Consider the following 16,464-nt stretch of genomic DNA (forward strand, 5'->3'; position numbering starts at 1 on the left):
TGTTTCCTGGAGGCAGCATATTGTTGGATCTTGTTCTTTGATCCATCCTGCCACTCTGTGTCTTTTGATTGGGGAGTTCAATCCGTTTACGTTTAGAGTAATTATTGAGACGTGGGGGCCTACCACTACCATTTTGTGTCTTGTTTTCCGGTTTTCTTCAGTTTCCTTTGTTTCTCGTCCCATGGTTTAATCTGTTCTGATGTAGAGCTGCTACTCTCTGTTGTTGTCCTTCTACTTATCTCCTCTGCTCTTGGTTTTGTAGCCCCTTTCCTTTTTTGGATTTTTCAGGAATGAGGGTTTTCCTGAGGATTTCCTGAAGAGGAGGTTTTGTGGCAATGAACTCCCTTAATTTTTGTTTATCTGGGAAAGTTTTTATTTCTCCATCGTATTTGAAGGATATTTTCGCTGGGTAGAGAATTCTCGGCTGTAGGTTTTTGTCCTTCAGATTTTTGAATATATCATTCCACTCTCTTCTAGCCTGTAAAGTTTCTGCTGAGAAATCTGCTGATAGCCTGATGGGGGTTCCTTTGTAGGTTAGTTTCTTTTGCCTGGCTGTCCTTAATATTTTCTCCTTGTCGTTGACTTTTGCTAGCTTCACTACTATATGCCGTGGAGTTGGTCTTCTTGCATTGATAAAGTTTGGAGATCTATTGGCTTCTGTCACCTGAAGATCCATCTCCCTCACCAGATTTGGGAAGTTCTCAGCCATTATTTCTTTGAATAGGTTTTCTGCCCCTTTCTCCTTCTCTTCTCCCTCTGGTATACCTATAATCCTTACGTTGCATCTCCTAATTGTGTCTGATAATTCTCGGAGAGTTTCTTCATTTCTTTTAAGTCTTGCTTCTCTCTCCTCCTCTGCCTGCAACAATTCTATATTGCCATCTTCCAAATTGCTAATTCTTTCCTCCAAATTATCGGCCCTACTGTTCAGAGCATCTAGATTTTTCTTAATCTCCTCTATTGTGTTCTTCATTTCCAGTATTTCTGTTTGGTTCTTCTTTATCGTATCAAACTCTTTTGTGACATAGCTCCTGAACTCGTTGAGTTGTCGGTCAGAATTCTCTCTTAACTCAGTGAGTATTTTAATGATGGCTGTTTTGAAGTCATCATCATTTAGGTTATATATCTCATTTTCTTTGGGATTGTTTTCTGTGTATTTGTTACTTTCTTTCTGTTCTGGAGATTTAATGTATTTTTTCATATTGCTTGATGATGTTGATTTGTGCCTCCGCATGGAGACAGAGTTTAGTTGCTCCTTTCACTTGTTTCAGCTGCTGCGGTGGGGGGAGCAGCTGTTTATACTTCACCAACCAGGAACCCTGTCCGTAGTTGCTAACTGGGCCTGGGCCCCTCTTCGTAGCCACAGTGGCCCTTTGGATTCCCTCCTCTGCCGTGGGGGCCGTCACGGGGGGCTTCAGACTGCAGGTGCCTACTGTTGTTGCCCACCTAGATGCGCTCTCTCCTTGGGGTCTGCAACGGTGTTATGGGCTTTTCCAGCAGCCAGGGGTGGGATCACTTTTATTTGTCGCTCGGTTGCTGTCGGCACCCACCAAATCTCACTTGTCCTCTATGGGTCGCAGGAGAGCTATTGGCATCTTCTACAGTCTGTGGTTAGTACACCTAGCTATGCTGCTTTTGCCCTGGGGTCTTCCAGCCTTGTGGCTGGCGGCTGGGTGCCTTCTACTGGTGCTGTGCAGAGGCTTTCCCTAAGGCTTCTGTGAGCCTGTAGGGTTTCCCCCTAGGCTACTAAGCTGGGTCTCTGGAACTCTCTCCAGCCCCAGTCCTCTCCGAGATCTCCGGCAATCCCTAGCCTCACCGGGTGGGCAACGGCAGCTGGGGGTCGCCCCGCCCTCTGGGCTTCTCTCCGGGCCTCTGCCGGGAGCTCTGAATGCTCAGCGTGGCCCCTCTGCTACCGGCAGACAGAGAGTTTTGTCTGCTGCCTGGCGGAGCTCCGGCGCTTCCCCTCCGGGTCGCCAGACCCGCCTTTGAAAGTTCCCCCGCCCCGGTCCTCTCCGAGATCTCCGGCAATCCCTAGTCCCACGGGGCGGGCAACGGCAGCTGGGGGACGCCCCGCCCTCTGGGCTTCCGTCAGAGCCTCTGCCGGGAGCCCTGAATGCTGGGCGTGGCCCCTCTGCTAATGGCAGACAGAGAGTTTTGTCTGCTGCCTGGGCGGAGCTCCGGCGCTTCTCCACCGGATCGCCGGACCCGCCTTTGAAAGTTCCCCCGCCCCGGTCCTCTCCGAGATCTCCGGCAATCCCTAGTCCCCCGGGGCGGGCAACGGCAGCTGGGGGTCGCCCCGCCCTCTGGGCTTCTCTCCGGCCCTCTGCCGGGAGCCCTGAGTGCTCAGCGTGGCCCCTCTGCTACCGGCAGACAGAGAGTTTTGTCTGCTGCCTGGCGGAGCTCCGGCGCTTCCCCACCGGGTCGCCGGACCCGCCTTTGAAAGATCCCCCGCCCCGGTCCTCTCCGAGATCTCCGGCAATCCCTAGTCCCACGGGGCGGGCAACGGCAGCTGGGAGACCTCCGTGCCCACCGTGTCTCTCTCTGGGACCCTCTATTTGTGTCTCTGTTCTTCTTTTTGTGTTTAGTGGTTACCCTGAGATTTATATTCAAGATCTCATGGATAAGACAGTCCCTTTTCTGATGGCCTCTAATTTCCTTAGACTAAACCAATTCTGTCCCTTTTCTCTTCCCCTCCTAAGTGGTTTTTCTCACATCTTATTCCATCTTGTGTTATGAGTTTGTGGTTAAAATGACAAGATTATCTTTGTTTTTGGTGTTTCCCTTCCCTTTGTCTTTAATGCTATACTTGAGCATTTGCTGTCCTGCTCTGATTCTGTCTACCTGTTTAACTCCTTACTCCGTGCTTTGTAACCCCTTTCTCTTTTTTTTCAGGTATGAGGGCCTTCTTGAGGATTTCTTGTGGGGGTGGGGGTCTTGTGGCTGTGAACTACCTTAGCTTATGTTTGTCTGGGAAAGTTTTTATTTCTCCCTCATATCTGAAGGATATTTTCTCTGGATAGAGTATTCTTGGCTGAAAGTCTTTGTCCTTCAATGATTTGAATATGTCATTCCAGTCTCTCCTAGCCTGTAAGGTTTCTGCAGAGAAATCCACTGAAAGCCTGATTCCTTTGTAGGTTATTTTCTTATGCCTTGCTGCCCTTAGTATTCTTTCTTTTTCATCCAGGTTTGCCAGTTCCACTACTATATGCCTTGCAGTAGGTCTTTTTACACTCACATATTTGGGAGGTCTGGCAGCCTCTTCCACATGGATTTCCTTCCCTAGGTTTGGGAAGTTCTCTACTATTATTTCTTTGAACAAGTTTCTACTCCATTCTGTTCTCTTCTCCTTCTTGAATACCTATAATTCTTATGTTGCATTTCCTAACTGAGTCAGATATTTCTCGGAGACTTTCTTAATTTCTTTTAGTCTTAGTTCTCTCTCTTCCTCTATCTGGAGCATTTCAACATGTCTGTCTTCGATTATGCTGATATGCTCCTCTATGGTGTCCACTTGAGCATTCAGGGAATCCATATTTTGTTTTGTTTCTTCCATTGTGTCTTTCATCTCTAATATTTCTGACTGATTCTTCTTTATAGTTTCAATCTCTTTGTAGCTCCTGAACTTGTTGAATTGTTTCTCTACATTCTCTTTTAATTCACTGAGTTTTTTTGATGATAGCTGTTTTGAATTCTTTGTCATTTAGATTACATATTTCTGCATCCTCAGGACTGATTTCTGGCTACTTGTCATTTTCTCTCTGGTCTGGAGATCTAATGTAGTGTTTGATATTACTAGAGGGAATTCTGTTCTTTTACATCCTGGTGTCATTTGGTTGCAGTTACTGCCTATTGCCACCGTGTGGAGGTCAAGAGCCACATATTCTGAGCTCTCTGCCTTCAGCTGAAATCCCAGGGGCTGTAGCCATGCTGAGTGGGTGGGAGGAGGGGCACTTTCTCCTGCATGCTCTCAAGGTTTTCTCCTGCTCTCTTGGGGTGTTGGCTTGATAACATCACCCCCCATGAAAGCTTTTGCCACAGTGGAGGGATTGCAGTCTTTAAGGGAAGGGAGTGAAGATTTCTCTTACTCCATTCCACCTTCTCCAAGGGGGGCTCCAGTCTCTCCACTCTCCAACGTATGGCTACAGGGGTCTCTCTGATGTTTTTTGTGTTGTGTTTGGATGTCCTTTGTTGGATTATGGATTTTTGTTGTTGTTGTATATTGGAGGGGAAAGATTTCTGAGAGACCTCACTCTGCCATGATGCTCTAAATACCCTTTTGAAGGTATTGTCCCTTTTAAAAACAAAGAACCAAACCAAGCTTTCAAGTCTTTTCTGTTTCCATGTGCTAGAATTCTGGTTTGAAGATCAAAACTGAGCAATACTTCTTTCTTCCCCCTAAATGATGAATATTGTTAATCAGTCAGGATAACACAACATATGATAAATGAAATTCACATCAGTTTAATATTTCAAAAATATTATCCTTATTATTTCTATTTGTTATAGACGGGGTCATCACAAAGTAGAAAAAAATAATAATTTGTAATCCCATCTCCAAGTAATGATCACCATTAATAACATTTTCTAGCTGGGTGGTAACTGGGTGACTTAGAGCAAGTTACTTTACTGTCTGATCCTCAGTTTCCTCTTCTGTTAAATGGGAATAACTCCTCACCCTCCTCCCTCAGAGAGTTGTTTTGATTCAAGATGGCATTTTTATTATAGAGGGAATGATTATATATAATTGGTTCTGATTCTATCTATTCCTGTTGCAGTACTCTATCGTCTAATTTATGTCTCTATTATGCATTTTAATATTTTATAAAACAATTATTATATATCTTTTATTATTATCTTATTACACACTTTAAAATAATTTCTGCTAATTCTAACATTTATTCTTTCAAATGAACATTGGAATTATTGTATTAACTTCTTAAACATTTCATTGGTATTTTCATTAAGATTGCCGTAATGTTTATGGTATTAAACATTCTAATAAACAGGTTTTCTTTTCTAGACCTCAGTAAAGTTTGGTAGTTTTCACCATATAAATTGTTTCACCTTTGTTATTAAGATGTTTTGTAGGCATTTTGTATTTCTGGTTGTTGTTTAAAATGGGGATTTTCTTCTGTTAAATTTCTTAACTGATTACTGGTGGTATATAGAAAAATAAATATGTTGACTTTTGTCTCCTGACTGACTTCTACTAGTGAATTTTCGTTTGATTTACTTAGGTTTGCCATTTAGAGAAACATCATCAGAAAACAGAGATTAATTTGTCCCAGCGGTTCTAAAATTTATCAATTAAAAAAATTCTTCTGTCTTTTATTGTGCTAAATAATAAATAATGAAAAAGTGCAAAATAATAATCAGCACACAGCTCTCGTTCCTGAATTTAATAGTTGTGGTCTCTAGTATTTCATCATTAACTATAATATTGGCTATCTATATGCAATAAGTATTCTCTAATGGATTAAGAAGATTTTCTTCTATTATCAGGGAGCTTTTGTATTTATTTTAATTATTTTTTTAATCTTTGCATTTATTAAAATAATTATTTTTTAATCTTCTGAGGTATTGAAGTGACTAATTGACTGGTATATTAAACATGCTACTGTATTAGCGTATTATTTATATTAATAGGGAGATTAGTTTGTGATTTCCTTTTTTGTGCTCTATTTATTGGACTTTGGAATTAGGTATTGCTGGTTTGGGAAAATGAGTTGGGAAGGATGCCAACTTTTTCTGTGCTCTGGAACAGTTTAAATTATATGTGAATTACCTTTCCTTGAAGCTGTGCTAGAACTCACTAGCAAAATTGTCTACACATGGTGTACAGCATTTAGATTTATTCCCCAGGCAAAAATTTCTGTTTTGGACTGGCCCGGTAGTGCAGCAGTTAAGTGCATGGTGCACATTCTGCTTTCGTGGCTGGGGTTCTCTGGTTTGGATCCTGGGTGTGGACATGGCACCGCTTGGCAAACCATGCTGTGGTAGGCGTCCCACATATAAAAAGTAGAGGAAGATGGGCATGGATGTTAGCTCAGGGCCAGTCTTCCTCAGCAAAAAGAGGAGGATTGGTGGCAGATGTTAGCTCAGGGCTAATCTTCCTCAAAAAAAAGAGAAAATTTCTGTTTCTTCCACAGTTATTGGTATCCAGATAGATTGCTTTCTCAAGTCATTTCTGGAAGTTTTTGTGTTTCTAGGAAATCATGTGTTTCATCCTTATTTGAAAATTTGAATTTTTAGTTTACAGTACTGCATTTGAATTTTTTTATACCATTATAAAGTACTTCTATATCTGTGAATAAAGCCTAATTTTCACTTTTAATGATTTGAATGTTTTCTGTTGTTTAAATCTGCAAGAAGTTTGTCCATTTTATTGATATTTTGAAAGAATTAGCTTGATGATTTATTAAATCTTTTTATATTTTCTAATAATTTTACTTTTACATTATGATTAATTTATTTCTCTTTATCTCTTAGGCTCTTTCCTTTTTTGACATTTTTCTCAAGTTTACTTTCACTTTCTAGTTTTAAAAATAAATATATTTAAGGCTTGAGATTTCTTCTGAATATAGTTGTCCTCATATCAATTTATTTTTATTTTTGATTGATTTGTTTTTTATTGTGGTAACGTTAGTTAATAACATTATATAAATTTCAGGTGCACATCATTATATTTTGATTCTTGTGTAGATTATATCATGTTTGCCACCAAAGACTAATTAGAATCCATCACCATGCCCATGTGCCTAATCAGCCCCTTTGCCCTTCTCCCTAACCCCTTCCCTTCTGGTAACCACCAATCCAGTCTCTGTCTCTATGTGTTTGTTTGTCATTGTTTATATCTTCTACTTATGTGTGAGATCATATGGTATTTGACTTTCTCCCTCTGACTTATTTCGCTTAGCATAATACCTTCAAGGTCCATCCAAATTGTCACAAATGGTCGGATTTCATCGTTTCTTATGGCTGAGTAGTATTCCATTGTGTATCTATACCACATCTTCTTTATCTGTTCATCCCTTGATGGGCACCTAGGTCGCTTCCAAGTCTTGGCTATTGTGAATAATGCTGCAATGAACAGGGGTGCATGTAGCTTTACACATTTGTGTTTTCATGTTCTTTGGATAAATACCTAGCACTGGAATAGCTGGATGGTATGGTAGTTCTATTATTAATTTTCTGAGGAATCTCCATACTGTTTTCCATAGTGGCTGCACCAGTTTGCACTCCCACCAGCAGTGTATGGGAGTTCCCTTCTCTCCACATCCTCTCCAACACTTGTTGTTTCCTGTCTTGTTAATTATAGCCATTCTGACAGGGAGTGAGGTATCTCATTGTAGCTTTGATTTGCATTTCCCTGATAGTTAGTGACGTTGAACCTCCATTCATGTGCCTTTTGGCCATCTGTATTTCTTGTTTGGAGAAATGTCTATTCAGATCTTTTGCCTATTTTTTAATTGGGTTGTTAGTTTTTCTGTTGTTGAGATGTGTAAGTTCTTTATATATTTTGGATATTAACCCCTTATCAGATATATGATCGGCAAATATCTTCTACCAATCATTAGTTTGTCTTTTTGTTCTGTTGATGGTTTCCTTTGCTATGTAGAAGCTTTTTAGTTTGATGTAGTCCCATTTGTTTATTTTTTCTATTTTTTCCCTTGCCCAGGCAGACATAGTACTTGAAAATATGCTGCTAAGACTGATGTTGAAGAGCATACTGCCTATGTTTTCTTCTAGAATTTTAATGATTTCAGGTCTTACATTCAAGTCTTTAATCCATTTTGAGTTAATTTTTGTGTACGGTGGTGGAAGATGATTCTTTCATTCTTTGGCATATTGCTGTCTAGTTTTCCCAACACCATTTATTGAAGAGACTTTCCTTTCTCCATTGTGTCTTCTTGGCTCCCTCATCGAAAATTAGCTGTCCATGTATGTATGGGTTTATTTCTGGGCTCTCGATTCTGTTCCATTGATTTGTGTCTGTTTTTGTGCCAGTACCATGCTGTTTTGGTGACTATAGCTTTGTTGTATATTTTAAAATCAGGAAGTGTGATTCCTCTATCTTTGTTCTTTTTTCTCAAGATTCCTTTGGCTATTTGGAGTCTTTTGTCGTTCCATATAAATTTTAGGATTCTTTGCTCTATTTTTGTGAAAACTGTTGTTGGAACTTTGATGGGGATTGCATTGAATCTGTAGATTGCTATAGGAAGTATGGGCATTTTAGCTATGTTTATTCTTCCAGTCCAAGAGCATGGAGTATCTTTCCATTTGTTTGTATCTTCTTCAATTTCTTTCAACAATGTTGTATAGTTTTCAGTGTTCAGATCTTTCACTCTTTGGTTAAGTTTATTCCCAGGCATTTTATTCTTTTTGTTGCAATTGTAAATGTGATTGTATTCTTGAGTTCTCTTTCTGTTACTTTGTTGTTAGTGTATATAAATGCAGCTGATTTTTGTATGTTGATTTTCTATCCTGCAAGTTTACCATATTCATTTATTATTTCTCAAAGCATTTTAGAGGATTCTTTAGGGTTTTCTATATTTAAAATTATGCCATCTGCTAATAGTAACAGTTTCACTTCTTCCTTTCCAATTTGGATCCTTATTTCTTTTTCTTGACTGATTGCTCTGGTTAAGAATTTCAATACTATGTTAAATAAGAATGGTGAAATGGCATCCATATCTGGTTCCTGTTCTTAGAGGGATAGCTTTCATTTTTCTCCATTGAGAATGATATTAGCTGTGGGTTTGTCATATACGACCTTTGTTATGTTGAGATATTTTCCTTCTATACCCATTTTATTGAGAGTTTTTATGATAAATGGATGCTGTATCTTGTCAAATGCTTTCTCTGCATCTATTGAGATGATCATGTGATTTTTCTTCTTCATTTTGTTAATGTGGTGTATCACGTTGATAGATTTGCGGATGTTGATCCATCCCTGTATCCCTGGAATAAATCTCACTTGATCACGGGTATAATCTTTTTAATGTATTGTGTATTCAATTTGCTAGTATTTTCTTGAAGAGTTTCGCGTCCATGTTCATCAGTGATATTGGCCTGTAATTTTCTTTTTTTGTGTTGTCCTTGTCTGGTTTTGGTATCAGGGTAATGTTGGCTTCGTAGAATGGGTTAGGAAGCCTCCCCTCCTCTTCAATTTTTTGGAAGAGTTTGAGAAGGATAGGTATTAAGTCTTTTTTGAATGTTTGGTAGAATTCACCAGGGAAGTATCTGGTCCTGGACTTTTATTTTTGGGGAGGTTTTCGATACCTGTTTGGATCTCCTTACTGGTGATTGGTCTATTCAAATTCTCCATTTCTTCTTGATTTAGTTTTGGAAGGTTTTATGATTCTAAGAATTTATCCATTTCTTCTAGATTATCCAAGTTGTTGGCATACAGCTTTTTATAGTTTTCTCTTATAGTCTTTTGTATTTCTGAGGCATCCATTGTAATTTCTCCTCTTTCATTTATGATATTATTTATTTGAGCCTTCTCTCTTTTTTTCTTGGTGGGTCTAGCTAAAGGCTTGTTGACTTTGTTTATATTTTCAAATATACAACATGCCTAAGCTTATGGAATACAGCAAAAGTGGTTCTAAGAGGCAAGTTTATAGCAATACAGGCCTACCTCAACAAACAAGAAAAATCTCGAATAAACAATCTAATAGTGCACCTAAAGGAACTGGAAAAAGAAGCACATCCAAAGCCCAAAATCAGTAGAAGGAAGGAAATAATAAAAATCAGAGCAGAAATAAATGAAATAGAGACCATCATATCAATTTTTATATGTGGATTTTGTTGTTTTTATAGATTTAATAGTCTATAACTGCACTTCTTTAGCTTTTATAAAAATTGAGTATAATTTACAAACAGTAAAATGCACTTATCTGAAGTGTACAACTTGATAAGTTTTTTATTGAAGTAAAATTTACATTTGGTGAAATGCACATATCTTAATTGTACAATTTGATAAGTTTTGACAAATCTGTGTAACCAACACACCAAGCAAGCAACAGAACTTTTCAATTCCCCTGAATGTTCCCTCATGTCCCGTTCCAGTCAACCTCCCCCCACCACCCAGCAACCACTGTCATGATTTCTGTCAGCACAGTTGTTGTGTTGATTCTTGAACTTCATGTGGATGAAATCAAATGGCATGTGCTCTTTTATTTCTGACTTCTTTCCCTCAGATAATGGTTTTTAGATTAATCTACTTTGTTGCTTGTATCAGCAGTTCATCTTTTTTTTTTTTAGATTGCGGAACTTTTAAAATTTCTTTGTATGACCATACCACAATTGTTTATCCTTTCTATGCTGGATGGACTTTTAGGGTATTTCCAGTTTTTGGCTATTATTAATAAAACTACTCTGATATTCCTATAAAAGTCCTTTTGTGGACATATTTTGATTTCTTTTGGGTAAATACTTAGTGGAATTTCTGGTTAAGGGATAGATGTATGCTTAATTTAATAAGAAATTGCCAAATTGTTTTTCCAGTGGTTGTACCATTATATACTCCATCGAGAAATGCACGAGACCCCAGTTGTTCCACATCCTTGCTAGCAATTGGTATTGTCAGTCTTTTTAATTTTAGCTATTTTATTGGGTATAAAATAAGATCTCGTTGTGTTTTTTTTTTTTTAATTTTTTCCTTTTTCTCCCCAAAGCCCCCCGGTACATAGTTGTGTATTCTTCGTTGTGGGTTCTTCTAGTTGTGGCATGTGGGATGCCGCCTCAGCGTGGTCTGATGAGCAGTGCCATGTCCGCGCCCAGGATTCGAACCAACGAAACACTGGGCCGCCTCCAGCGGAGCGCGTGAACTTAACCACTTGGCCACGGGGCCAGCCCCTCGTTGTGTTTTAATTGGTATTTCTCTGATGACTAATGATATTGAACATCTTTTTGTGTGTTTATCAAAGATTCATATAACTTTTTTGTGAAGTGTGTGTTCAAGCCTTTTGCCTATTTTTTAATTGGGTTGTCTTTCTGTTATTAGAGTTGTTGGAGTTCTTTATATATTCTGGATACTGTGGTCTATCTTTTTTTTACAGTGTCTTCTGAATAATAGATGATTTTAATTTTAATGAAGCCCATTTTTTATAATTTTTTTATTGCTTTTTGTGTTTCATTCAAGAAATCTTTACCTACCTGAATATTGTAAATATAGTCTGTTTTCTTCTAGAAGCTTTACAGTTTTGGCTTTTTGTTTGATCCTATCATCTATCCCGGATTGACTTTTGGGGATTTGAGGGATAAATACTTTTGGGAAGTAGAGGTCAGGGTTCGTTATTTTTCTCCCACTGGATATCCAGTTGTTCCAACACCATTTGTAGAAAAAAGACTATCATTGAGTTGCCTTGGTGCCTTTGTTGGAAATCAGTTGAGTGAATTTTCTAGGTCTATGTCTAGACTTTCTATTCTGTTTCTATAATTACAGTTTTGGTGTTTTCTTTGAGCCATGGATTATTTATGAATACACTGCCATCTTTAACAACAACTCTAACATTTGACCATAAAATCATTTTATTAGGGCCATATCAGGACTGAGGCTGAATGGTTAGAACCCTGAGTAAGAATGTCCATACTCTAAAGTGGTAGTTCTCAAACCTAGCAGTATACATGAGGTGTTAAAAACAAGAACAGGGGCCGGCCCAGTGGCGCAGTGGTTAAGTGCGCACGTTCACTTCTCTGCAGCCTGGGTTTGCCGGTTCCCATACCGGTTGCAGACATGGCACCGCTTGGCACACCATGCTGTGGTAGGCATCCCACATATAAAGTAGAGGAAGATGGGCACGGATGTTAGCTCAGGGCCAGTCTTCCTCAGCAAAAAAGAGGAGGACTGGCAGTAGTTAGCTCAGCTAATCTTCCTCAAAAAAAAAAAAAAAAACCCACAAAAAACAACAACAGATTTTGGAACTCCTTCCAAGAACTAATTTTTAGTGTAAAAACTTGGAAATTTCTGCTTTTTAAAAAGCTCTCCAGGTGATTCTGAGACATCCAGTCAATTTGGGAACCATTGTCCTAAGTACTACCTCTTACAGCAAAGAGCAGACTTATAGTCATGCAGTGGGTTCAATGTGTTTCATTATTTCAATGTACACGCTAGACCTTCAAAAAAGGGAAACAGAAAATTAGCCTATTTTTTCAGGTATTGAAGTGAACATGAATCTCGAGTCATCTTTTGGTGACCTTCTTTTTAATTTGGGAGAATATGCTGCTTATTGTTGTTGTGGTATAGTTAAGATATTTTCACGTTGCAAAACTACTGGAATCTGGATGACTGTTCTGCTGTTCAAATACGGCAACTTAAAATTTCAAGGAGGAATCTTTGGGGCCATGGAGGCAAGCGCCTTATTTATTCCAGGGCTAATGGATCAGGAAAGCTCCAAGCAAGCCAAGAGGGCTGTCAAATAAAGTGCACTGCTGTTCAGGACCCCAGAGGGAAGAACCTAGAGATAATGGCTTTCAGAGGGACTTATGATCTTAATGTATTGGTGATAACATTACAAAATTTTAGTTTCTCAGTAGATTTTATGTTTAAAAAATTACAGTCTTCTCTTAGGTGAGTGGTTCTCAACTGGGGATGACTTTGTGTTCTGGGAGACATTTGGCAATATCTAGAGATGTTTTTGGTTGTTAAGCTGGGAGGAGTGCTACTGGCATCTAGTGGGTAGAGGCCAGGGATGCTGCTGAACACTCTACAATGCACAGGACAGCCCCACAACAAAGAATTATCCTTCCCAAAATGTCAATTGTGCTGTGATTGGAAAAATCTGTCTTAGCCAATGGAAAAGAAGAATTTTTCTACAAGTGACTATTTGGCAACTACTTTTGATGGCGCAAAGAGTTCTCAAATCCATATATCCAAAATCAAATTCATGCCCTTTCTTGCCAAATCTTGGACTTCTTTCAGTGTTCCCTTTCTTGGGAAATGGTACCAGTATTCTTCCTATTGTGCAAACCAGAAATCTAAGACTCACACTTTATATCTCTTTGGTGTTCTATACTAGGTGTGGATTTAGTTTTATTTATGCTGCTTAGGATTCACTGGGCATCTTAATCTGAGGATACGTATCTTTCATTTCTTCTAGAAAATTCTTAGACATTATTTTCAAATTCTTTCCCCCAAAAAACCCCTCATCATGCACTTTCTTATTATATATTTAATCTCTCTCGCTTTCTGTTTCATATTTCCCTTTCCTGTCTTCCATTTCACTAATTCTGTCTTCATCTTTGTCTAATCTGCCACTTAACTCATCCATGGGGTTTTTGGTTTTAATGACTATATTTATATTTTTCATATCTGGAAGTATCATTTAGTTCTTTTTCAAATCTGTGTGATATTTTTGTTAGTATCTTCCTTTTTCATATATTTGATTTTATTTTATGTGCCTTTAATAATTTTAAATGCTTATAGTTTTTAATGGTAACTCATCTGAAATTCTTTTTCTTTTTAGATATTTGTAGCATTCTTTTAAAGATTTTATTTTTCCTTTCTTCTCCCCCAAATCCTCTGGTACATAGTTGTGTATTTTTAGTTGTGGGTCCTTCTAGTTGTGGCATGTGGGACGCCACCTCAGCATGGCTTGATGAGCAGTGCCATGTCCATGCCCAGGATCTGAACCAGCAAAACCCTGAGCCACTGAAGCAGAGCATGCAAACTTAACCACTTGGCCACGGGGCCAGTCTCTCATCTGAAATTCTTAGAGGTCTAATTTCATCATACCTTCTGATTCTTGCTTATGTTACATGGTTTCCTTGTGTTGTTTTGTAATTCTGGATTGTGATTTTATGATTGGTGGGATTTATCTATGGCAATCCTGTGTGGTTTGTTTTGAGTGTGCCAATTCAGAAAGAGTTTTCACTTGTTTCTGTTAAGTTCTCTTAGGGAATTATCCCCAGATTCCTTGCTTATTTATTTAATTAGTTATTGGATTGGTGTTTCCTGAACTGCACAGGTGGTATACATTAGAATTTCAGATCTTTATCAAGGCAGGTTTGTGCTTACTAACTCTCAGGGGGAGAGTTTTGCTTCTTTATCAGAATCTAGGACAAAACAGACAAGCTTCTTTGTCAACTTTCATTATCAATGGGTATATATTTTTTTTCCAGTCCAGCCTTTCTTTGAGAATAGCCCTTTGAAGGTTTAGGCTTATGTAGGGGTTTCAGGCCAAAACCTTGTCTCCTGTTTGATTTAAAGCAAGAAAGCCAGTGAGGCTGGAGGGTAATGAATGAGGGGCAATAGTAGTAGGATAAGAAGCCAGGGAGGTAATGAGAGGCAAGAACACGTAGGGCCTTGTGAGTCATGATGAGATGTTTCACTCATACTCTGGGTGGGGTGAAAAATTATTGGAGGGTTTTGAGCAAAGGTGTGACATGCAAGAATGTGACCTGATTTTTATTTTAAATAAATTTCTCTGGTTCCAGTTGGAAAATAGACTATAGGACCTGAGGATGGAATCAGGGAGAAAAAAAATTGAATACTATTGCAGAATTGTGGATAAGAAATGATGATGACATACACTTGGATGGTTACAATGGAGGTGGTGAGAAGTGGTAAAATTCTGAATATAGTTTGAAGGTGAAGAAAACAGGATTTGATGATGGAATGAATATGTAGTATATGTAAGAGTCTTCAAGATTTTTAGGCATGGGCAACTGGTAAGAAATATATTGCTATTTACTGAGATGAGGAAGACTGGATAGAGTGGGTTTGTGGAGGAAAATCAAGAGTTTGGTTTTGGACATTTAGTTTAGTTTTTTTTTTTTTGGAGGAAGATTAGCCCTGAGCTAACATCTGCCACCAATCCTCCTCTTTTTGCTGAGGAAGACTGGCCCTGAGCTAACATCCGTGCCCATCTTCCTCCACTTTTTTATATGTGAGACACCTACCACAGCATGGCTTAACAAGCAGTGCATGGGTGCTCACCCGGGATCCGAACTGGCGAACCCCGGGCCGCCAAAGTGGAACGTGTGCACTTAACCACTGTGCCACCAGGCTGGCCCCTACATTGTGATCTTAAGCTTGAGATGCCTGATAAGCCATATAAGTGAAGATGTTGAATGGCAGTTAAATATATGAGTCTGGAAAAGTTCAGAGGAAATGTCCACATTATACCTAACAATTTAGAAATTGTCAGGTTGTATATGGCATGAAATTCCATGGGACTTTATAAGACTACCTATGCATTTAAAAAAGGTGTTTGTTATAAATTATGTAGAATTTCTAGGTATTGTGTAGCAGATATGTTTTTAGATTATATTGGCTACCATATTAGGAGAAATAGAAGTATCTTCTCTTTTTTTCATTGTGGTAAAATACATATAACATGAAATTTACCATCTTAACCATTTTTTTTTATTTTTTAATTTTTTTTAAGATTTTATTTTTTTTTCCTTTTTCTCCCCAAAGCCCCCCAGTACATAGTTGTATATTTCTCGTTGTGGGTTCTTCTAGTTGTGGTATGTGGGACGCTGCCTCAGCGTGGTCTGACGAGCAGTGCCATGTCCGCGCCCAGGATTCGAACCAACGAAACACTGGGCCGCCTGCAGCGGAGTGCGCGAACTTAACCACTCGGCCACGGGGCCAGCCCCACCATTTTAACCATTTTTAAGTGTACAGTTCAGTAGTGGTTAAGTATATTCACATTGTGCAACCAATCTCTAGAACTTTTTCATCTTGTAAAACTAAAATTCTGTATGCATTAAATAACAATGCCCTATTCCTCTGTTCCTCCCAGCCCCTGGCAACCACCATTACACTTTCTTTTTATTGAGTTTGACAACTCCAGATGCCTGATATAAGCGAAATCATACAGTGTTTGTGTTTTTGTGACTGACTTATTTTACTTGGCATAATGTCCTCAATGTTCATCCATGTTGTAGCATGTGCTGGAATTTCTTTCCTTTGAGACTGAATAACATTTCATTGTACATATATTACTACATTTTATCTTTTCATCTGTTGATTGACATTTGGGTTGCTTCCACCTCTTGGCTATTGTGAATAATGCTATTATGACAGGGGGTGTGCAGTTATCTCTTTGAGACCCTGGTTTCAATTCTTTTGGATACATACCTAGAAGTGGTATTGCTAGATCATATGGTATTTCTATTTGTAATTTTTTGAGGAAATGCTATACTGTTTTCCATAGTGGCTACATCATTTTACAGTGCTACCAACAATACATAAAGATTTCATTTTCTACATGTCCTCATGAACACTTATTTTCTGTTTTGCTTTTTTTTATGATAGCAACCAACCTAATGGGTGTGAGATGATATCTTATTGTGGTTTTGATTTACATTTCTCTAGTGATTAAAGACATTGAGCATCTTTTCTATGCTTGTTGGCCATTTGTACATCTTCTTTGGAGAAATGTCGTTTCAAGTCCTTTTCCTATTTTTTTTCTTAATTTTTTTTGCTTTATTGAGGTCATAATTGTTTATAAC

The sequence above is a fragment of the Equus przewalskii genome, chromosome 6, assembly GCF_037783145.1.
Source record: "Equus przewalskii isolate Varuska chromosome 6, EquPr2, whole genome shotgun sequence".
Classification (NCBI taxonomy): Eukaryota; Metazoa; Chordata; class Mammalia; order Perissodactyla; family Equidae; genus Equus; species Equus przewalskii.